Source organism: Dreissena polymorpha, chromosome 7, assembly GCF_020536995.1.
Source record: "Dreissena polymorpha isolate Duluth1 chromosome 7, UMN_Dpol_1.0, whole genome shotgun sequence".
Classification (NCBI taxonomy): Eukaryota; Metazoa; Mollusca; class Bivalvia; order Myida; family Dreissenidae; genus Dreissena; species Dreissena polymorpha.
Genome location: NC_068361.1, coordinates 7,268,356 through 7,289,504, shown reverse-complemented (window position 1 = coordinate 7,289,504; position 21,149 = coordinate 7,268,356). Strand labels below are relative to the sequence as shown.

The following is a 21,149-nucleotide window of genomic DNA, read 5'->3' as shown; positions in this document are numbered from 1 at the left end:
TGACCCTTTTTCTGTGCCGTGTCAAAAGTTGTCAAATTGGACGTTTGCATATTTATACGATATAGATGTATACATGTGTGCATTCCATTCATATTTATATGGTACAATCCTAAACATGTTGTTAACTATCCAATTTTATATTATACAAGTACATATTTATATTATATTGTACGTATGTGTATTGTATAGAAATATGCGTATATTAAATAAATATATATAAATATAAAAATCGTATTTATGTTCTTCATATTTATTTGGGGTAAAACGATGCTATTTTTGTATTCACTAATTGCCTCATTGGGCCTCATTGGGCCTCATTGGGCGATTAAGTACAAATATGTTGATATTACTGAGCTTTTTAATCACTTAATCCGTTCTTGATGTTAACGAGTGATTTCATTTGATGGCTAACAGACGACACGAGTATGGCGTCCCGTATTGTCATTAATTGAATGCACGTTCAAAAAGTAATGCTAATGAAAATCGTTTTTGAATGGGTGCTGTTCGAGAATCAACACCTAGAAGCTGACCGGAAAAAGCATTTTACATGTATATAATTGGTAAATGTTCTAAAAGAAATAGATGGATTAAATGGATGAGGTCGAAAATTGTTGTTATGATTTACTTATTCGATGTTGCAATTTCTATTCATTTATTGTTAATTTGTTCAATCAATTAAAATCGGCATTGTTTATTCGCGTTTAAAAATAATTCAAAGATAAACAGTATTTAAATGGCATTTCCCATTAACCATATGTCGTATTTTGAATAAGCAAACCTCTTGAAATTTAACTACAATCGCTTAACAGTTAACTCGTTAAAGCAAATCCAATTCAGCATATGGGAATGGAATAAGAAAAGTAACTTTAAAATATTAGGTCTGTCTAAAACTGGCCCAATATTTGGTTGCCTATGGCCCAGGTTTTGTGCCCTATTGGTTGGTCCTTTATCAAGTTGGACCACTCTGATACCAACTCTCACAGATTTGCCGGTTTGCATCAAACGAAGCGCGAACAAGAACAACGGTCGTGTCATCTCTGGACTCACGATATAACAATGACAAGTTATTGCGATCAATTGAAAAATCATAAGATAAAATAAACTATATCAGTACTGACACATCTTCGTCAGCAATGGAGAGTTATTTCTTTTAAAAAGTACACCCAAACTTATGTGACCTCATTTATACATGAATATTTAAACATTTATGTCTAGAGTTGAATTTCAGAAATTGAAAGGCAGTGCTTATTGAGGTTTGATCTTTTTCTGAATTATGCTTCAAGTGAAAGGTCAGTCGTATCGGGAAGGTGGGTGAATGCAATCGTACGAATTATCGAATTGTCTCAGCAGGCAATAGTTATGTTTGAAATCTTTACCAGAAATATATCGACGTAATTTCGATACTATTAAGTCTGAATTAAGTATTTAAATGGTATATTCCAATACTAATTGAACATGTTCCATGATCCTTAAATTAAAAAAAGGAAAACCAAACAGATAGAAGGAAACAAAAATATATTAAAAACATATCACTTGTAAAGGGTCCATTAGAATTAAAGCCGCCGTTTATGAATAAACATCCTTTAAAAAACAGATCACCAGCCTAACAAAAGTGACAAACATGTTCTACAACAAGCCTTTTAAAGCATCGGTAAACGTGACAGATGATTAAAATATTATTTTATTAGGCTAAAGGTATAGGACTTGAGATAATAAATAAAATAAATTGTAAACCAGATACATCTGTGAATAACCAGATTGAATACATCTAAATGCTAAGCAAACATTTTCAATACTATATATATCGTATATACCATATTATTTACATGCAGTGTGCGTGGATTGCAGTGTACCGTCCACACGTTTTTTAAAGTTTTTTTTTAACAGACTAAACGGACAAGGTGCACGTCCGAAATACAGTTAAGGAACGAAATGGCTTAAGTAAAAACTAACAGGAACAAATATATTACCAGTTATCGAACATTTGTGCGCATACGTCCATTTTTGATAATGTTTAGCTGATGTATAAGCATTGCCAGAATACTGCTAACATATATAATTATTTGCATTAAATACATTTCAATGCAATATAGAATTGAAAATATAGATGGAAAAAAAGCACAATAATCGTGAATATATTACATGATATATGTTTCACTGTAGAGATAATATAACAAAAACGCAATATTTGGCCATTAACAACATGGATCTAACAGTTATAATTACTTCTTATGACAAATACATGTAAACTATTTTTAATTGATTACAACATCGATCTAAACCGCAACAACATCCTTTGCAAAATGCATGTTAAACATTCATAAAGCATTGTACCCAACATGCATAAAACACACACACAAATAGAGAAACACAGACGCCTAAATTACGACATTGTTTACACACAATTCTTTAAAGAAATTGCGTCAGTTACTATAACATTTGTATGTAATTTTATTTAGACCTTATGCATAACATTAAGAGATTTTAATTAGCTGTCAGCAAATGATAGCATTTTTCTTGGTTATTTAAAATGTTTGAATCGTGAAAGCTTTATCACTTGTGACAATATTTTTTGTACGATCACTCGTGAAAAAATGTAACTTTCACCAAAAGAAGCTTATATCATCTCTATAAAATATAAATCCAAATAAACGTGAAGCTTTGATATTAAACAGCCTTAATTAACTTTCTTGCTGCATAAAACCCACAGTATAAGTACAACAATGTAAGCTTGATCTGCATGTTTTGAAACTTACGCTTAAAACGAACATGTCAAAATTTCTAATTTTGTGTTCGGCTGCTACACACTCTTTATATGCTGCTTGTTCAACTTTTATCATTAAAGTCCATCTGAAAACAAAATTCATCAATAAAAAAGTATTGGGACCTTTCATTTAAGTACATTTGAAAACAAAATTAATCAATTCAGAAGTATTGGGACCTTTCATTTAAGTCCATTTAAAAACAAAATAAATCAATAAAAAAGTATTGGGACCTATCAGACTTTACCAGGACTGAACTCACTTATGAGGTCTTCAAGTGGATAATTGCCTACACACGACATGACAAAGAATACGTATAGATTTAATACAATAGCGACTTAATCCCATAATTAATCACAAAACACACAGGTGTAAAGAAAACATGTACCTCATAAGATTGCTATACAAATTGAACCGTAATAAAACAGAATGTTCTATTGGACGCTAAGTGATATATTCTGGGCTACGTGTGAGGCTTGGCCAGCCCTCAAACCGGTTTAAGACCCCAAGGGTTGCATTGACCGTTACACGGTTAGGATCACATTTTTGATAATTTTATATAATAATTGTATGTTCTGTAAAACGAGTAGCGGATATTAACAAGAATTTTCTGAACAAAGCAACTGACAATTTCTGGGCGAACCGACGCGATAAAAAGAAGCAAATATAATTATCAGCTAAAGTTCTTATTGTTACCACGATTTCAGAACAAACCAAGTAGGTTGATGTCTGTCAAGGCATTTCGCCGAGGTGTAAATTGTTATGTAAAGGTGTAATATTAACAATTATGCACTTTACAAACAAATATGCTGTACTTTAAATAACCAACACTTAGAACCAGCAGATATTATATGAAAATCAAGCACTCATCAAACCTGATTTTTACGCATTTTAATAAGTGGCTATCGATTATTTACTTAAACGGATTTGTTTCATCTGTATCAGGTCTTGTGACCAAGCATTTTCATGCGCATTTATTACTGTTTATAATATATATATATATATATATATATATATATATATATATATATATATATATATATATATATATATATATATATATATATATATATATGCTTGTTGATCCTCGGGATTGGGTGCAACTGCCCTTGCTTTATACATTTTCCCCATAATATTTAACATTATATAGCAAAGCCAACAAACTGCCACAATGCCCCTGAAATTATCGATTCCTAATAAAATGGGACTATTTGCGCGCAACTGATTCACAGTCGTTCCAATCTTCAGTTCTTGCAACCCTAAAACGTGCATAGTGTAAACAATAACGGGTATTCTCTCGAGATGTATTGTGATAAGAGACTGTTGAGCGAAAGGTATTTTTTTAAGCGAAACTATATGAGAAAACAAACGACCAAGATCGGTTTGATTCAGAGTTCAAGAGTTTCCTCGATTACTACTCGCAAGCACTGCGTCAAGGAACCAAAATAAATAATATCGGATTGATTTGTTTTGCCGATGTGTTCAAGCAGAATGATAAGTGGCATATTTTTTGGATGTTCAAAAGTGTAGAGATTCTAATCTCGCGTAACGGGATTGTTTTTAATTCAAAGATGATTTTGAATGAGTCCACATTCCGTGTTGTTAGTTTCGATCCCAGCCATATGATTTAAGAGAACTTATAGGAAATAGAGAAGAAAGCTATTTTAAGTTACACACCAAATATTATACCCCTGATCCTTGCGGTTTCAAAGAACATGAATGTTTAAAATTATCGATATTTACTATACAAGTATTTATAAATAATAGCTGTGGCCCGGGCTGTTGCACGTTTTGAATCCATGAGATATGATTTTACCAACTTTAGCAGAGGGCTACTATAAGACGTTGCATGCTTCAGAAAAGAAGATCTTTTAAGTTTTCACTTACTACACATAATTAATCACGTAACCCATTGGGAGGGGTCAATTTTAACCCTAGAGGGATGGTTTTAACAAAGTTGTAAACGGACCAGTATACTATGTTAAACAAAAACTAATACCCGTTCAAACGTTTTGAGGGAACACTTGTGTAATAAGTAAGTCTAAATAAAAATTATTCTGATTGGGCGTGGCAAGTTTTTACCCAAGGGACGATATTAAAAAACACTTAGTAGTGGACCACAATCAAATGATACATGCCAAAAATCAAACCTTTTGGCCTTGCTGTTTCAGAGAAGACATTGTTTAAGTGTTTGCTCTAAATACATACAGCAACTTACCCTAAGGGAGGGCCGATTTCTCCATCCCCCCGTTCAGAAGATTATTAAAAAAAACAACTTCGGACGAACGGAACGATTTACATACTTACATAATGTCTTCTTAAACTTCTTTTGCCTTAATCGCATTTTGGAACAGAAGCAATTTCGAATTCAGTCGAAATATCATGAGTACAATTACTCTGATTACTCTAGTTTCATGATGATTTTGCAAAACATTTGACTCTTAGATTGTTCACAAAGTTTAACCAACCTAATGTTTACAATGTACATTTTGACAACGGACAATTCAGAAACGACGATTAACAATTGGCAAAATGTCATCACAAATACTCACTGTATGCAAGTTGTGCTCATTTGATCTAATATGGACTCTTGCTAGGTACATCGGTGTAAGATTTGGCAGAGCGCTGTGAACAGGGTTTTCATTCAGCGATTGTGTTAATAGATTGAGGTTCTTTGCATTTGCAAAGAAGTTTAACTAAAACTGGTAAATGGATTTTGTTTTGCTTACGTATACTATGAAATTTACACTGACAGTATTTTCATTTTAGTAATACAATCATAAAATATACACAATGAATCTTCTGGAAACAAACTTGTTGACCACACATGGGTTTTCAAATGGTACAAGAACAATACTTAATCAAGTGCATAGTCCAAGTGATTCACTTAGTTTTGAATGAAAAATTATCACAATCATTAGACCAGCTGCCTATTATCTTCCTTGATAAGAAAACCTTTTACAGTTCTCAAGCAGTAGTTGAAGTGTGTGGTCATGTTTTGGTATTAAAATCGTCCTTATGCAGTATGTAGAGGGTGAAGATTAAGTTTTTAAAATTTTAATGTGACCATAAACAAATGCAACTAACTGTTGTAAAAGAGAGAATTCGACGATGACTATTCTGAATAAGATGTCATTTGTGCAGACATTCTGATTGTGTAAAACGAACCAGTAAACAACGGACTTCATTGACACAAAAACAAGTCCGAGTCTCGTTTCCAGGAATCTCGGACTACCGGACTACCGTAAGTGTCAAACACTGTAATAGGGTTATATTAACTACGGAATACCGTTAGGGCACTCGTGTTTACGCATTAAAATCAAGAGGAGCGACAATGCGATAGTGCGATAGTACGATGGCGACAATGTGATAGAACGATGACGACAATGCGATAATACGATGGCGACAATGCGACAACGCGATAGTACGATTGCGGCAATTCGAAAGAACGATGGCGACAATGCGACAAAGCGATAATACGATTGCGACATTGCGATAGCAATATCGTAATGTCGCAATCGTATCATCGCATTGTCGCAATCGTACAATCGCACTGTTGCCATCGTAATATCGCGTTGTCGTACTGTCGTCATCGTATTTTCGCATTGTCGCCATCGTACTTTCGCAATGTCGCCATCGAATTGTCGCACTGTCATAATGGTTTTATCGCACTTTTGCATTGTCGCATTGTCGCCATCGTTCTATCGCACTGTCGACATCGCACTATCGCGTTTTCGCATTGTTGCATTTGTACAATCGAACTGTCGCCATCGTACTATCGCGTTGTCGTACTGTCGTCATCGTATTATCGCATTGTCGCCAACGCACTATCGCACTGTCGCCATCGAATTGTCGGACTGTCGTAATCATTTTATCGCACTATCTCAGTGTCGCATTGTCGACATCGTACTATCGCACTGTCGCCATCGAATTGTCGCACTGTCGTCATCGTATTACCGCACTTTTGCATTGTCGCATTGTCGCAATCGTTCTATCGCACTGTCGCCATCGTACTATCGCGTTGTCACATTGTCGCCACCGTACTATCGCATTTTCGCCATCGTATTATCGCGTTGTCGCCATCGTACTATCGCATTGTCCCCATCGTACTATCGCTCTATTACATTGTCGCCCTCTGGATTTTAACGGTATTCCGTAATTTATGGTGTATTTCCTTACAATGTATTCCCAAAGTTTTGAATCGATTGAACGCACCTTCAACAACTGTTTTTTGATTTGCAAAAATAGAATTACATTTGCACCAGACCAGTTAAAAGGGAGATGGGATTAATTACACACTAATTTTGGAAATTAAGTTGTTATTCATTGTATTTTTTAAGACCATGACATTTATTGTTAAAAATAAAACTTAAGAAAAAATTTCGGAAATGGACGTAACTTACATATTGCCGATTGATTTATATTTGGCATTCGCTCATTATCTTGTGTCCTGTCTTGACGGCTTGATAGCATATTTAGACATTCTAACTTTAATTACAAAATCTTGTTAATTTCTCTGTCTTAAATACAATGACTTGAAATTAATGATGTAACTGAAAAACGGTTTGCAACGAATTTGTTTGCCATTGAAGTGAAATAAGCATACAAATAAAACAAAGTTAATGCGCATGAGTTAAATAAAACTATTAATACATAATCCGGCATGGGTACTTTTAACTATGTATCGCACCTTAAAAGCGCATTAAGTTTCTAACCTATAATTTCACTGGAATATAATATATATTGTAAGATCTCAAATATATCACATTAATATCTTTTAATTATTATAAACGTTGTCAAACTTTCAAATAGTATCCCCCTAAACAAAGCACTTGTGTACGTCGGCACTTAACTTCATAAACGGTCACTTGAACTCACAAGTTTGCAACGAATTGCATAAGTGTTTTTCGTAATCGGTTATGAAAATATTTATTGTTTAATCTTGGTTTGTGGTTGGTATTTTGTAGTAAAGACAGAAAAGCAATTATAATAGTACATCAAAACTGGTCCTGTGGCAGTGTTTGTGTGTCGTTGAAGGTTTATCATACTGACGAATGTGTAAACTTTGATATGATTAATTATTCAAAGGTATATGAATCGTAACTATAAAAAAACACACACGCACGGCATCATAATGTGAATGTTGTATTTCAGATACTTTTGATTTTCTCATGGACACTCTTCCACACGTCAGAGAAAGGGCATAAACGGGGCGGCAAATTGTAAATGTGAGTATTGTTAATTATAAACATAAACATTGAATTAAAGTTTTATTGTAGCGCCGTGATGGGTTAAGGCCGTCCTGACATAACTTCGCTTTCATCCGAGCAAAACAATTAAAGCACTTAGCAGTTATTAAGATGCTGTTCAGAGAGGAAATATTCACGGGGTAAAACAGACGAATAATACAAACAATGTTGGGAATTAATCTGCCTTATGTCTTTTGTGTAGCGACCAGAGTTTTGTCGCAACAATTATGCGCCGAATACGAACAGAACGAATTCATAATTAATATATATATCAGCAGACATTAAAACTACATGTACATCTTTTAAACATGGTTACAATTTAAATGTTATATTATGTGGTGATATGAATGCACATACATCTGATTTACCCGATTTTGCGTCAGATGAAAGTATTCATCATATTGATTTTTTACCCGATGGTTATGTAGCTGATACGTATGGCAAGCGGTTCGACGCATAATCCCAAGAAACTAGGTTTCTCGTGAGAACCTAGGTTCTCAAAATGAGAACCTAGGTTCTCAGAATGAGAACCTAGGTTCTCGCTTGAAGATTGCACATGACGTCAAGAACCCAAGTTTTCAAATGAGAACCTAGGTTTTCATGAGAACCTAGGTGCTTATTTGAAAACCTAGGTTCTCATGAGAACCTAGGTTCTCATTTGAAAACCTAGGTTTTCATGAGAACCTAGGTTCTCAGAATGAGAACCTAGGTTCTCATGATAAACCTAGTTTCTTGGGATTATGCGTCTAACTGCTTGCCATATCCGTGGTTTTCATTTGGGAACCATAGGTTCTCTGAGAACCTAGGTTCTCTGAGAACCTAGGTTTTCAGAGAACCTAGGTTCTCTTGAGAACCTAGGTTCTCATTATGAGAACCAAGGTTCTCATAGAACCTAGGTTCTCATGAGAACCTAGGTTCTTTGAAAACCTAGGTTCTCTGAGAACCTAGGTTCTCTGAAAACCTAGGTTAGAACCTAGGTTCTCTGAAAACCTAGGTTTTCAGAGAACCTAGGTTCCATGAGAACCTAGGTTCTCTGAGAACCTAGGTTTTCAGATCTCTAGGTTTTCAGAATTACGCGTCGGACGGCGTAAACTTGCTCGTTTGGAATACGGGACACATTATTCAGGGCGCAGGATCAATGGGGTTCACATATGATTACACACGGGCTGGACAGAATGAAAACACGCCGTTAAGAACTTTATTTTTGCAGATATCTCAAGTTATTGAAATATGTTTGCAAAGTCTTTAGAGCATAAGTTTTTCTTGCAATTTTGCCGATATCTTACGATTGAGTAATACATTATTACACATAATCAATAGAGATAAAACTTTATACCATAATGATTGCTTCCTACATGTAGGTCACAGACATACTTAAAATAGAAAACTGTACCGTACAGTCGTTTGAGGCCCGAACAAGGGAACTGAATATTTGAAACTCATTCAATGCTGTAACAATGTATTATGTAACGATTGATCTGAATTGTGAGTCTCAAAATAATATTTACAATTAAAGATGTATTTCATAAACAGTTCAATTTTTTATTAACGTGTTCAGACCAATGTCGACCGATTACTTTACTAATTTCATTCCTCAAGAACACCCATGCACGGAAACATGAACAAGAAGCGGTCACCGACGGCTAATGCCTGTTGTCACAAATATTCAACAGATAAGTTTCGTAGAATATTACTGAGCATTGTCTGAACATTGTTCAGAAAATGCTCTTGGGGAGAAACATTCACGGTTTCACGCCTATTTCTATTCATTTTACACATATGCCGCCAGCGTGTACCAAGCAATGGGAGACAACTGGAGGTTAATTATTACAAGCGGTTCGACGCATAATCCCAAGAAACTAGGTTTCTCATGAGAACCTAGGTTCTCATGAGAACCTAGGTTTATGAAATCCCAAGAAACCAGGTTTCTCACGAGAACCTAGGTTCTCATGAGAACCTAGGTTCTCATGAGAACCAAGGTTTATGAAATCCCAAGAAACCAGGTTTCTCATGAGAACCTAGGTTCTCATTTGAAAACCTTGGTTTACGCTTGAGAACCTAGGTTCTCATGAGAAACTAGGTTTTTCATGAGAATCTAGGTTCTCATAGACACATAGAACTTAGGTTCTCATGAGAACCTAGGTTCTCATGAGAACCTAGGTTCTCATTCTGAGAACTTAAGTTCTCGTTTGGTATCCTAGGTTTTCACAAGAACCTAGGTTCTCATTTGAAAACCTAGGTTCTCATGAGAACCAAGGTTCTCATTTGAAAACCTAGGTTCTCATGAGAACCTAGGTTCTCATTCTGAGAACCTAGGTTCTCATTGTGAGAACCTAGGTTCTCATTGTGAGAACCTAGGTTCTCATGAGAAACCTAGTTTCTTGGGATTATGCGTCGAACCGCTTGCCATAGATACGTGCACAGCGCGGTGTTCTCAGGACAAAGGTCGTATGAATTATAGCGAACTAGTATTACTAGATTTGTGTAAACAAACGGAATGCGCATTTTAAATGGAAGGTGTGATAGGGATCAGGATGGAAAGTACACTTTCATTGGCAGAACAGGTTCTAGTGTAGTCGATTATGTAATAGCAACGCAAGTTTTTTTATAACTGTATTCACTCTTTCCGAGTTGAGGATCCAAATATTATATCGGACCATTGCTTAATTGATTGCTCTTTTGTGTTTTAAGATAGTAAGCCGTCAATCAAGAACTGTATTGCCGAAACGGTACTGCAGGGGTTGTAAATTATAAATATGTTTGGGACAATGACCATAGGCAATTATTTCAGGAAGCTTTACACTCAAGTGACGTTATTGATAATTTAAAAACATGGACAAATGCTGTAAGCCACAGCGCGTCATCGCATAACATAGACTGTTGTATTGTAAAACTAAATGAAATATTAGATGGAGTTGCCTCCCCTTTTTTAAGCGTAAAATTAGAAATACGGTAAGTAATGTTAGTTCACAGCAAAATGAACATGAAAAACCTTGGTTTTCTCCCAAATGTGCTGAAAAAAGGGATCTTTTTTACAGACATCTGAATAAATTTAGAAATAATAAAACAGATGAAAACAGAATGGTACTTAATAAAACTAGGTCAGATTATAAGCTATGTATACGAAAACAAAAATTACATTACGATAGGGCACAAACCCGAAAACTGGAACAATCAAGATTCAAAAATGCTAAAATGTACTGGAGTATTCTCAAACAATCTGCAGGAATTCAAAACTCCAATATTTCCCTGAGTACATTTGAACAATATTTCAAAAGCGTTAATAAGCCAAACAGTGTGCTTTTTCACCTGATGATGATGTTATCTATTTCTTAGAACGGTATGAGAGAAACGAATTTAGTGTAATGTTTGATGAATTAAATAAGCCCATTTCAATAGAACTAATTAATAAAGCTATTTAGGAATTGAAATGTAATAACAGTGGAGGACCTGATATGCATATAAATGAGTTTTTTGTTCATGGTAGAGACACTCTTTTGCCATATCTACATACAATGTTTAACAAAATAGTTGATAGTGGTTATTTTCCAACTACCTGGTCTGAGGGTTTTGTTGTTCCTCTGCACAAGAAGGGTAGCATAAATGACGAAAATAACTATAGAGGTATAACATTATTGAGTACGTTTGGAAAACTGTTTACTCGCATTTTAAACATGAGACTCTTCAGCAGTGAAGAAAACGAGACATCTCGGGAGAGGCAAGATTTTAAAGGCCTACAAACATTTCCCAGGAGAGAAAATAAAACAACTTTAATTAATGTTAACGCGATCTGTCAACAGTGGTATGCATTGATGCGTCTTCATCATTCATTCTAACATTTTGAGATTGTAATATTTATGAGTTCGTTGATGAAACAGAATGTATGTATTGTCTTCAACGATAACATAAATCACAATATCTAATTAAAGATCGCAGAAAAATGAAAATTCCAGCATGTTCATACATTTGGAATATACCAAATCTATACCTATCGTAAAGGTATTAAATAAAAAATAAAGACAGATGATATTGTGAAGCCATTTTAAAAGTGAATCATTAGTTTTGATTTATTTTGTTTCAATGTCAAGAATAAACGACCATTTTCTTATTTTCAAAGACACAATAGAGCAGCAAAACCGCCAATATATATGATAAGTCTTTTTTTCTACGGAAAGTTTCACGACCAGTTTAAGGAGGCTCTAATGGCTCGGCATAAAAGAACACACTGAAGTCCATTAAAACTTGTTTTAACATATGCATTTACCTTAAAATGTACAACCATCTACCCTTGTTTTGACGGAGCTTTTTTCAGTAAACTTTCATTCTTTGATGGAAATTTCACAATTACCACTTAACGTTTTTTATTGAATATATCTATACACTACCGTTTTTGCTCGATTTATTTGAAAATATATATATCAAAACTGGACAGACATAAAGGGCACAAACCTTTTGAGTGTTAAAATGCGGAGCTGTCCGCAAAATAATTCGCTTATTTATTGTTCAGTTGGTTTCATTGTTTTATAGGGCAATAAGTCGTTTCGGTAATGTTACTTTGCAACTGATAAAAAAGAAGTAGGGTGACTTAAATATTGATTCGATTTTTATAAGGTTATCGTGAAAATATGTATTGTAGTTGTAGATTTAAAACGGGGATAGGTTCCGTATTTAGCTAAGATGTAATTGTTTTAATTTGACTCGATGCAACACGTGTTAACTGTCGTTAAATATAGCGGCCGTTTTCGTAGAAGGATGTTTACGTGTTGTGTAAATGTTTAACGAAAATCGTGATTTCGCAGTTTTTTGCTTGCGTTTTTTCTTACGATTTTTCGCTTTAAACGAGTATCAAGTCCGCAGTTACATACGATGCCAAATGTAATGTGTTCCTGTGCCCATTGACTTGTGATTATGTTTAAGAAGAATGGTTGATAGACTACACATGATTATAACAGCGAAGATGGTTCACTCAGGTACACTTTTTGAAAATCGAAAACAACTGACAGTTTGTTTTGTTGTTTGTTTTGTAGAGAAAAAAAATTTGCGTTTTTATTTAATACCATGTCTTGATTGCTCTCAAGCTAATACACAAATCTCTAGCCGGAAATAAATTGTGTGATTTTAAATGAACAAGTACCGGGCTATTAATTAATAAAATAGTGTAAGATAGCAGACGTTTTTTTTATTGAAAAGTGTATATCAGCTATTGCCTATAACTATAATTTTTAAATTAGTTAAAGACATTACTAAATACATAATATTGATAAAAGTTTCGAAAATAAATATTTCCGGACCAGTTTTAGTTAAAATCGAAAATTTCATTTCGTTAGTAGATTTGTATATAATATTTAAAATTACACTTAAAAACGAAAATATTAAAAACGAAATAAAAAACATCCGTTTTTAAACCTATTTATTTTAGCTCGATTGCCTAAAAAGACTTAGGCTTATTTGAAACGACCTCGAGTCCTGTGACTAGATTCAGTACTTGGTGTCTATGGGGGATATCTTAAGAACGTTCCCACGGTTGCCATCAAACCCGTGCGACCTCTTGTTCAGACAAACAAAGATATGTACCATTCAAAGAAAAAATCTTGAATCTTACAATATTTCATACTGAGTATTTTCGGAACTATATAAGTACGGTATTTATAAAGAAATAATACAGGTTTAAAAAAGGCATATATCTACTTTTCAATTAAATTTTCTACCGCGGCCTTAAATTTTTAAAGATTCGAAATTAATATCTCCGGCACTATTTATGCATAAAGCTAAACGTTGGCTTCAGACTTTAGACATTGATATAACCTGTATAATTATCATTGAACAATTACATTGCATAAAGAACACAATGTAGGCAAAGGCATTGCTGAAATATATGCTTAAAAAGGTAACTCAGCAGTATACAGTACGTGGTGTCACTAAATAATATTGCAGTGACATATATTTTATTAATATATCGTGTTTGTTAATTAACTTAGTGATTTACGATGTGATTCATATCGAAACTTTGTTTCATGTTTCACTTGTATTCAGTCTTAGTGTGATAATTCCTTAAATACTGTTTATTGGTAAGAAGCGGGAGTACAGTATGATAAAGTTGTAATCTGCCAATTTCTTCAGTACCGTAAAGGCGACGGTTCACGTGATAGCCAATATGGCGGTCAATCTATAGAATATGGGATTGTCTATTTAACCACTTAACAATTATTAAGAGATGATATATTCATGGGGCAAACCAGTCGAATAAAACAAACAATGTTTGAAATAAATCTTCCTGTGTCTTTTGAGTAGCGACCAGATTTTGGTCGTTATTATCAAGCGCCGAATACGAAAAGTAAGAATGCATAATTAATATAGCTTCACGGACATTCAAACTACATGTACATCTACATAACTGCAAGATTATCTGCTTCAATTTTCACCGGCCTTATTTGTTAAGGCTCAATTTTCGTTGTCGACTCAGGTACTACCTAAAAGTACCCCGGGTACTCTTGTATATGCTACAATGTACCCCGGGTATGGATATACGCTAAAAGGCATCAACCATACTCCGGGCTACTTTTTAGTATATGTTTCATACCACGGGTACTTTGTGTATACTTACAGAGTATCCGGTGAACTTTTAAGCAGTTCCGGAGCAAACAACCACCAAATGAGTTGTATTAAGTGTTGAATACTGGATATAATAGTCTTCTCTTCATAAAATAAAACTGTTTGGAAAACTCTTTGGATTATAATATCATATACAACCGCATGCTAAAATAAATCAGTTTACTGGTGCATTGACACATGTGCCAATATGTATCTTAAGTGTTAATCTGCACGTAATAAAAATGATATAGTCTAGACGACGGCCAAGCTCTGAAGTGGGTTATTGTCTAAGTATCTTATATACTTGGCCGTCTGAAAGAAGGCAATTATAACTGCCGCTATGTAAGCCACGGTGATTTTAGTACAGTTCACGTGCGAGAAAAAATTCTTGGACCAAAAACGGACGCTCTTATTTTTAGGCATCGCACGCGGTAATGTATTTTCGTACACTGTATTATGCATAATATTATTCTGAAATAATCGTATATGTCAACATAACCTATAAACACATGAATTCAAACATCTTAAACATGAATTGACAAACACACGTATTAAAGAGGTATGCAGCCAATTAAACATATATATTTTTAAATCGCATCAGATAGTCAATAATTTAATAATGCTATATCCCGACGAATATATTCTTATAATTTTAGTTATAATTAAACATTTTTACCGATATTACATAGTGAGGTAAGGAGCGGATGCATAAAAATTCGCACGTTTTAACGAAATTACGTAAATACAACACCAAATGCATTTGCATTATAATTACAATACTTCGCTCATTTTATTGCCACTGATTTGGTGGTGCATACATGTCCATGCGGATCAGTTTACATTAACGGAATTGATTTGCTGTTGGCATGTATGGTAGTCTTCTTGGACCTTGTGAAGTCTGTTCCCAGTTATGAAATTTAAAGAAATATTAGCATACAGTTGACAATATAACAGCCAAGACTTTTCACTGTTGAATACACACACATACACAAATAGGCATGAAGGATTTCTTTGCCTATCACTTTTTGTAGAAAAATTCACAAAAATGCTGGCATCATAATAATGTTATTTTGTTTATAAAGCTAAACTTCTACAAGTGTACAATCAATAAATGCATTCCAAGCATAACAGGAGACAAGAAATACATTAAGTATATATATATGGTAACTAAAGTAAAAATATAAATTAACAAGAGCGCTGCCTTGCGGTATCAGACCGCTCATCTATTTTCTTTTTAAAGGTGAAGGGACTCTCATTTTCTATCACAAAGGAGGGAGGGGTGGAGTGAAGAGGGGTGTATAGTGTGGGGGTGTGGACATTTATTACATTATCTTCCAAAAATGCGGCAAAAAATGCAAAAAAAAAAGATTTGTTCCTTGAGATACACACGCATTTCAAATATAAAATTGCTAGCTTCAATATTCCCTTTCACCACTCAAAATGTGCAGCTCCATGAGATACACATGCATGCCAAATATCAAGTTGCTATCTTCAATATTGCGAAAGTTTCCATAAAATAAGCGATTTGGGCCACATATATTTGACCTCTGACCTTGAAGGATGACCTTGACCTTGACCTTTCACCACTCAAATTGTGCAGCTCCATGAGATACACATGCATGCCAAATATCAAGTAGCTATCTTCAATATTGCAAAAGTTTTCATAAAATAAGCGATTTGGGCCACCTATATTTGACCTCTGACCTTGAAGGATGACCTTGACCTTTCACCACTCAAAAGGTGCAGCTCCATGAGATACACATGCATGCCAAATATCAAGTTGCTATCTTCAATATTGCAAAAGTATTCATAAAATGAGCGATTTTGGCCACATATATTTGACCTCTGACCTTGAAGGATGACCTTGACCTTAACCTTTCACCACTCAAAATGTGCAACTTCATGAGATACAAATGCATGCCAAATATGGAGTTGCTATCTTCAATATAGCAAAAGTTATTGCAAAATGTTAAAGTGGCGCAAACCAACCAACCAACCAACAGACCAACAGACCAATCAACAGACAGGGCAAAAACAATATGTCCCCCAATACTATAGTGGGGGACATAAAAAAAAATCGGGGGGGATTCTTGGGTGCGATGGTTGGACGGTATTTCAAAAATAAAATAATAAATATAAATATTTGTGTTTTTAACCGTTTCAAATAAAAAAAAATCGGGGGTGGGGTGGGTGGGGGGGTTATAGTGTGAGGGTGTGGTGGTCATTTGTGAGATGATCTTAAAAAAAAATAGGGGGGGGGATTCAGGGGGGAGGGGGGAGGGCACGTGGGATGGTTTGGGTGGAGTCTATTGTGGTATGTCAGGTAAGAGTAGTTTTGTCAAAGTATCAATCAAATCTAATCATAAATAAAGAAGTTATGGCAATTTTAGCAAAATTGAATAATTTGACCTTGAGAGTCAAGGTCATTCAAAGGTCAAGGTAAAATTCAACTTGTCAGGTACAGTAACCTCATGATAGCATGAAAGTATTTGAAGTTTGAAAGCAATAGCCTTGATACTTTAGAAGTAAAGTGGATCGAAACACAAAATTTAACCATATATTCAAAGTTACTAAGTTAAAAAAGGGCCATAATTCCGTAAAAATGACAACCAGAGTTATGTAACTTGTCCTTTTACTGTACCCTTATGATAGTTTTCGAGTGTTCCAACTATGAAAGCAATATCTATGATACTTTTGGGGTAAAGTGGACCAAAACACAAAACTTAACCAAATTTTCAATTTTCTAAGTATAAAGGGCCCATAATTCTGTCCAAATGCCAGTCAGAGTTACATAACTTTGCCTGCACAGTCCCCTTATGATAGTTAATAAGTGTTGAATGTATGAAAGCAATAGCTTTGATACTGTAGGAATAAAGTGGATCTAAACACAAAACTTAACCAAATTTTCAATTTTCTAAGTATTAAAAGGGCACATAATTCTGGTAAAAAGCCAGTCAGAGTTACATTACTTTGCCTGCACAGTCCCCTTATGATAGTTAGTAAGTGTTGCAAGTATGAAAGCAATAGCTTTGATGCTTAAGGAATAAAATGGACCTAAACACAAAACTTAACCAAAATTTTCAATTTTCTAAGTATAAAAAGGGCACATAATTCTGTCAAAATGCACGCCAGAGTTATCTCACTTTGCCTGCCCAGTCCCCTCATGATAGTAAGTAAGTTTACCAAGTTTGAATGCAATAGCATTGATACTTTCTGAGAAAAGTGGACCTAAACGCAAAACTTAACCGGACGCCAACGCCGACGCCAAGGTGATGGCAATAGCTCTTTTTTTTTCAAAAAATAGATGAGCTAATAAAAACACAACTAAGAATTCATCCCAGCAAATGGAAATTGTTCTGTACTGTTGTCTCGCAACTTAATGTATAAATTTGATGATTGTTGTTACAATGCCATTGAGTTGTATTGTATAGATTACTTTATACGAATTGAATATGTATCTTTTTCATCTCTAATATTTCTATTCTTTTCAACTTGTTACAAAATACCATTAATAGAGTACTGTACCGTTACTTAAATTAAAATGTGTTTCTATGCCTTTTTCACCTGTTAGTGCAATTTATTCATACATTTATTGTGTATACATGTACATACTGGAAATGTGTCTTTTTTCTTTTTGCAACTGTCATTTTTTTTTTTAATTTGCATTATTGTTTTTCAAACTAAGAATTACAAACAACTAAAGTCATACTTTAAATTTACATAAATTATATAATTTATATATGTGGCTTATGACCCTTTTGTTCATCTCAGATTGCATTATAACATTAAAACCTGTTGGAAAAAATAAGATTGAAAGTATAGATTTTTGTAATTGGTGAATGTTCAATAAAGTATTTTTTGGTGAATATGATGTTTAAGTTAACCCATTAATGACCAGTGTCTGATAAGAATCGTATCTGATAACAACATTTTCTCACTCTTGACTGTGCTTTATGGCTGATCAGAATGGGGTTTAGAAACCATATACCACTAGGGGTGTTGATTACAACAGATAAGAATTTATGATGCCCCTAGACAGGTGATTTTTGGTACAAGTAGAATAATTTGCAGAAATGTGTACCTTGTAATAATTTATATGTGCTATTATTAATCTTAGGGATACACTGCACCATTTTTATTATAAACTTTGGCACTTAATAAGAAATAACTATATGTACGCTGAATTCCTAACTAACATTGAAAGGATTTTCCAATAAAAAAGTTGTTTAAATGCAAGTGTGGGTAGTTAAAGGTCTAGCAGTTGTCATGGTATTACTTCAAGTGGTAGTTAGTTATTAATTACCAGTAATTTATAGCATAAAGGCATCACACATGTACATTAATTTTGAATGTTATCCTGGGCAGGTACAATTAAACGTTACATGAAGTGTTTAATTCATTTATTTTCAACATGTTATTTTACATTATATACATTCTGATCACAAACACAAAGTTGGTTGTGCTGTATCAAAAAGGCAGCATAAAGATCTCAGTGTCTGTCCTTCCGTCACACTTTTGTGAGGATACACACTCCTAAAGAATTTTCTCCAATCTGCTCCAAGTTTAAATACAAAATGCCTTCATAAGACAAGAGCTCACTGACTAATTTTAGAAAGTTTGCGACTCATTTATTTACAGTTTGGAACTGTTCGCAGCTCATTTTTTCACAAAATGAGGGGGCCAAGGCCGCTTCACAAAAAACAGGAAGAAAAGCCGTGTACTGTCTTGTCCAAATATGCTTTTTTTGTGAGGATACACACTCCTAAAGAATTTTCTCCAAATACAAAATACCTTCATAAGACAAGAGCTCACTGACTAATTTTAGAAAGTTTGCGACTCATTTATTTACAATTTGGAACTGTTCGCAGATCATTTTTTCACAAAATGAGGGGGACAAGGCCGCTTCACAAAAAAAACAGGAAGAGAAGCCATGTACTATCATGTCCAAATATGCATTTTTTTGTTTTAAAATATCCAAGTCAACGTTTTATAGCGAGATTATACGATTTTTATATGTGTTAAATTTTGATATATTGATACAAATATGTTATAATAACACACAATATGCAAGAAAAATGATACATTTAAGACGCCACACCGGTATATCGATGATTCTAGTATTGTTAGTGATCTTTAACCTTAGTTGTACGGTGTCGTTTTCTTTTCGTGGTTTTCTTTAGCACGCGCTGATTCGGGATCCATTTGCAAGAAGTAAAATTTCTTATTTTAAAGGTGCAAGTTAAATTAGCGAGACTGAAGCAATATTGCTACTTGCTGTTGATAGATTTAGTTTCTATTGTTCGAATGGTTTAAGTCATTTTGACGTGGTTTAGCAAATTGATGCATTCATTGTGTGTACAACATGTTGGAAGAATGAGCTTAGCCTAGGCCCTGGCCTAGGCTAGGGGTTATTAAGAAGTGACTTAACCACTTAATAATAAATTAAGTAATGGTAACATTAGACAGCTAGTTAAATTATGAATTTTTAGCTGGTTTATAAAGATCCGCAAAAGTAGTGATACAAGAAGCCAGGGCTTTAAAATTAAATAAATTAAATAGCAAACAAATTTATGTACAGATTTGTAACGTATTAAAAAGATGCAGGCTTTTTTTTCAAATACTCGTGTAGAAAAAAAAAATAAAAATATGCTTTTGTAAAACGCATAGGAAAATATAGGGGTACAGTCATGATTAATACATAATACAATATAAGAAAAACAATATAAGCAAAAACAGTACAAAATCAATACACTACTCGACCCTTGATTGTTGCCTAATTCAAACCAAATCTTATCGATAACCAGTGAGTTTGTTTTTTTGTTACAGCCTATGGCATATGGATTGGGAAAATTAGCGCGATAAACCATGAAATTGGGAAAAATAGCGCGATAAACCATTAAATTGGGAAACATCATAAATATGATTATAAGAACAAAATAAAAATTGCTAAGTTCATGTTTGACAGCATTTTTATATTATAAAGTGTTGCTTTCATGTCTTCTTACAACGTTTAGTTAATAGCCTTCCACATGCATATTAAACTTGCACCATTATGATTTAATCATAATCGCACCATTATGATTTAATCATAATCTCTTTAAGAATATGAATTTAATTCAGAATGTTTTTTTTAAGTAAAATATGATATGGTGAAAACATTAACAAATATTAACAAACACGCTTTTGTGTTCTTGCTGTGTTAATGTTGTATTAAATGGAGCTAAAATAATACATTTCATTTGTTTACCTTTTAATATCTTGCACAATTGACATCCTCAGTTCAATGCTATTTCACCAAACTATACTGCGTGGCAAACATAATAAAGCAGAATATGCATATGAATCTGAATATACACAGATCCACTAACATATAAATCAAATCATGTTTGTCTCAGGGCTCGAAATTAACACTCACACACTTGCAAAATGGGAGTGAAAAATACAGATTGCGAGTTAAGTTTGAAGCCACTATAATTTTTTTGCGAGTGAAGAAATAGTGAAAAAAAAGAGTTATATTGCTAAATGCGCTCAATGCTAAACCGCAGGT

At 34.1% G+C, this 21,149-nt stretch overlaps 1 protein-coding gene across 7 annotated transcripts in view; it reads left to right on the top strand.

The window, feature by feature from the left end:
* LOC127838358 (uncharacterized) overlaps window positions 1–21,149 on the top strand; it is a 372,916-nt gene that overhangs the window by 335,951 nt on the left and 15,816 nt on the right. For 3 of the 7 annotated variants that reach the window (XM_052366065.1, XM_052366070.1, XM_052366069.1), the window contains exon 1: window positions 19,769–19,813. The exons of 1 other annotated variant lie outside the window; for it this stretch is intronic. The gene's annotated coding sequence lies outside the window, so the exon portion shown is untranslated. Of the gene's footprint in view, window positions 1–5,740; window positions 6,007–7,916; window positions 7,991–19,768; window positions 19,835–21,149 lie in introns of those variants that run through there. 3 more of the 7 variants (XM_052366068.1, XM_052366067.1, XM_052366071.1) reach the window with 3 other exon arrangements.